Here is a 4,483-nt window from a genome sequence, read left to right as displayed (position 1 = left end):
GGAAGCAATTAAGGAAAAATAAACCAACATTATGGCTAGTCCAGCAAGAGGGAATGAGGCCTGCAGGCCAAAAAACGCACCTGCAGAAAAAAACCGCATGCAAAAACGCATCTGGTGTGAATGAGGGTGTAAAGGAGAAAAATGTAATTGTGATGGAGGAATGTGGGGAGAATGTTTTTGGGGAAGAAATAGTGGTGGGGGACGGGTTGGGGGATGTAAATGGTGTGAATGGAGGTGCAAATGGGGGTGTGAGCGTGAATGAGAGTGGGGAGGTGGAAGAAATGGATCTGCAGGAGGTTGATGCAGCTCCCGGGGGCCCCAGTGTTCCGGAAGGGGGGTTGATGGAGGTTAGTCTGGGGGGGGACCCACTGGAAAGTGGGGTACATGTTGTGGAAGCGCCCACTGGGGCTTCGGGAGTTGTAAAGACGGGAAGGTCCTATGCTGCAGTCGCAGCGGGCCCAAGTGTCCCTTTGTCCGCCGGTGCCGTGCATGGTAACTTGCAACGGCGCCTTGCGGAGGCCCTAAGGAGAGGCGAGAGCTCTGTCCAAATAGGGGGTGAGCAGGTTGACCTGTCCTTCTGGTACAAGTGCGGACAGGCCGCCTTCCGAGAAAACAAAGGGAAGGGACCACCAGCGCTGTCCCTTCCGACAGGGGGACCCGGGGGTGTCCGCAGGAATGTGGCCCGTCTCCGGTGGGTTGGTAAGGAAGCAAGCCCCCCAAGATCTAGGGTTGTGGAGCTGCTCCTGGAGATGGGATTTAGGGCTAATGACATCTATGCCCTAATCCATCCCTACGGCACCTCAGTGTTCGATGTCAGTTTCATGACGGCGGAGGGGTTGGAATCCTTCTGGTCCCGTCATGAGCTGGCACGGGCATTGCCCCAGTGGCAGGGTTTCACCGTGCAGGCCATATCAAGGCAGAACGAGGTCATCAAGAGAGTGACTATTTTGACCAATAATGAGTCACTCTCTTGTATTGATATAATGACTCCCCCTTGAGGAAGCGAATAATCGCGAAACGCGCGTCGGGGCGCACACACCGATTGTCTGGGAACTCATTAAGACTGTACATGGGTAAGTTTATCATGCCTACTCCTGGAGTTTCAGGGGATGGCTTACTTGTATTTATTTAGTACATCCATGCTTCTTGTCAGGATCATTTTGACCCTGTAGCAGCCATAACTCTTGCACTGCACTTTCCAAATCATTGATACTCTTGCCTGTAGATTTATACTGATAAATGGCTTACTACCTATAATCTGGGTTTCCCTGATACATCGTTGTGTTGACATTATTTTGAGTCTCTCCTGTCATATACAGTTTTAAATGTTTGTTGCTATATATATTGAATAAAGGAATTTTTTGATACTCTTTGAGACTCTGTTTTCTCTTTCTTCTATATATAATGACCTGGGTAGAAAGGTTCGGAGAAGTCCAGGGAATGCCCAAGAAGAACCGGGACGAGCATGGGATCTGGTCTGGTGCCTGGACCTTTTCCGTTAAATTAAAGGTCCAGGGGAACTCAGTGTCCCACATGCCCTCCTCTGCTTTCTTGGGGAGGGACAGGATCCTGGTTTTCTACCAGGGGCAGCCGAAGGTCTGCCACAAGTGCGGCAGCCCCACACACTTCAGCGCCCAGTGTAAGGAGAGGAGGTGTACGCTGTGTGGGGCTCTGGGTCATCTTGCCGCCACGTGCAAAGACATTAGGTGCAACCTGTGTGGTGACCTTGGTCACCCCTTTAGCCGCTGGCCGCGCTCCTTCGCCAACCTGGTCTTCAACCCGGTGGCGCCTAGCCTGGCCAGTGGCAGTGGTCCAGGGGATGGTGTCGCTGGGGAGGGGGCTGGTGAGGACGGAGGGGTGATAGGGCTGAGGAAGGTGAGGACCCTGCCTCCTTCTAAATTGAGGAGGCAGGAGTGCCGTCGTCTTGAGAGGGAGCAGGGGGGGCCCCAAAGCCATGGGGTTCAGTCTGCCGTCCCTCAGAAGTCTGGCATGTCTGCGGAGGCCCTTGGGGACAGTGAGGTAGAGGAGGAGATCAGGAGACTGGTTAGGAGGAGAGGAGAGGCCCCCTCCAGTGGATCCTCGTACGATGGAAGTTTGGACGAGGATGAGGTGAGGGGGCAAGACAAGAGAGAGGACACTGGCAGGAAGGCCCTGTACAAGACCAGGGGGGTTCCGTTGAAAACACCTAAGACCGGCCAGATCCCTAAGGAGGGCTTAACTGGCTCCCCCCTGATAGGGCTCTCCAACCGGTACCAAGCCCTTCGGGAGGACATCATCTCTTCGGAAGAAGAGGAAGGCGGAGGTGAGGTGCCGGTGCGAAGGTCGGGTCTCTCGGGAGGTGCTGGACCCTCGAACCAGGTAGTAGGCCAAGTACCTGGGGAGGGGGTTGTCACGGCACTGGTGGACAAAGGGGGAGGCGGAGGAGTGGAGAGGCCTCTGGAGGAGGAAGTGGTGGTGGGGGAGGAGGGGGGGTGTGTAAATAATGATAATGTTGTGAACTCACTGTCTATTTCTCCTTTGGTTCCAGATTCGGCCAAAGATATGGATCTCTCGGGTGTAAGTCTCAAGAGAGGCAACGAAGACTCCCCAGACCCAGATAGCGACGGGCTAACTGGGGGAGGGAAGAAGCTAGCGGTCGACCCCGATCACTCTTGATGGCGGTACCTACTCCGTTGACCCTGGCGAGTATTAATGTCGCCAGTATTAGGTCAGATGCGGCCATATTCACGGCCTTTGATTTTCTCGGCCGAGTTGAGGCCGATGTTTTATTTTTGCAGGAGTCCAGGGTGCCAGACCTGGCATCAGTTCATAAGGCCAGGAGGGAGTGGAGGCACGGGCGATCTTACTGGTCTCTTGCGGCCAAGCCGTATAGCGGAGTGGCTGTCCTTTTCAGGACAGCGGAGGTAAAATGCCGACGAGTGATCGAGGTAGAAATGGGGAGGTGTCTGGTCTTGGATGTCTTCATGAGGGGGCAAGAGCTTAGGCTCATAAACATCTACGGTCCACAAACCAAGTGGGACCGTAAAAGCCTCTTTATGAAGATCTAGCCTTTTCTTTTTACCAGCCGACAGGTGGTCTTTGGAGGAGACTTCAACACAGTTGTGAGGCAGAAGGATCGGAGGGGCTCCAAAGACAGGCTTGATTATGATAGCGTCGCTTTAAATAGCATAGTCAGTGAGGCTCGTCTGGAGGATGTCCACATCAGGCACACCCCGGACCACAGTGGTTACACATATCATAGGGGTAGTCAGATTAGATCTAGAATAGACAGGTTTTATTTGAAGGGGGAGGCTGTCTTCTCGCCACTTGTGGTTGTGTAGGTAGAATTCTCCGATCACTGTTTAATTGTTTTTTCTTTGAACGTTGCAGAGACCCATCGGATGGGAAGGGGCTTTTGGAGATTGAATTCGGCACTCCTGGAAGAAGCGGAAGTCAGACAGTCTTTCGAGGATTTTCTGCAGAGCCAGGTACCTCTTTTGGGCCTTTGTAACAGTAAGTCAGAGTGGTGGGAGATGCTCAAGAAACGTGCGGCAAAATTCTTCCACCAGCTTTCCAACTTTAGGAGCCTGGCCGGACACTGTCTGTACCAGGACCTAAGAAGGAAACTCGAGCAGCTTGTCTCGACAGGAGGTAGCCGCAAGGATATCTCCTGTGTGAAGTCCTTGCTCAAGAGGTGTCAGTACGATAGGCACACGTCCTTGGTTTTTGAGAGGGACTTCGGGAGGTATCGCTCGCCCGACCCTTACAAAAACTGTAGGATGTCAGTGGATTGCAAATATGTGGCAGGACTGATTGATAGTACGGGATCCCTGAACAGGTCCAAATCAGGGATCCTGGAGGTGGTCAGATCCTTCTACTCACACCTCTTGAGTAAGAAGGAACTAGATCGAGACAAAATGTCGGCTTTCCTGGCTGAAACCATTCCGGAGCCAAGGATAAGCCCCTCTCCTGACGTTTTGACAGAAGAAATCAAGGAAGAGGAAGTAAAGAGGGCGATTGAAGGGCTAGCTCTTAAGAAATCGCCGGGACCGGATGGCTTAACGTCCGAGTTCTATAAGACCTTTGGGGAAGCTTTGATTCCCCTCTTGACTGGGGTTTTTAATGAGTGTCTATCCTCGGACACTCTGCCAAAGTCAATGGGCAGGTCAGCCTTGATCTTGTTGTCAAAGGGTAAAGATCCGTCCCGTATTGAGAACTGGCGTCCCATAGCGCTTCTTAATACGGACCGGAAGATTCTGGCAAAGGTACTGTTTAACAGGTTGGTGGAGTTTGCACCACAGCTCCTCTCGAGGGTCCAGCACTGCACTGTCCCAGGTCGAAGCACCTTTAGTGCTGTCCTGGGTGTCAGGGAGGCGGTGGAGCAGGGCAGAGCTGGACACTGGAAGGGGAACATGCTGTCTTTGGATCAGGCAAAAGCGTTTGACAGAGTTGATCATGAGTATCTCTGGTCCACCCTTTTGAGATACGGTCTGCCTGGGGGGTT

Source organism: Rhinoderma darwinii, chromosome 5 (assembly GCF_050947455.1).
Source record: "Rhinoderma darwinii isolate aRhiDar2 chromosome 5, aRhiDar2.hap1, whole genome shotgun sequence".
Taxonomy (NCBI): domain Eukaryota; kingdom Metazoa; phylum Chordata; class Amphibia; order Anura; family Rhinodermatidae; genus Rhinoderma; species Rhinoderma darwinii.
Note: the sequence above shows the minus strand (reverse complement) of the source record.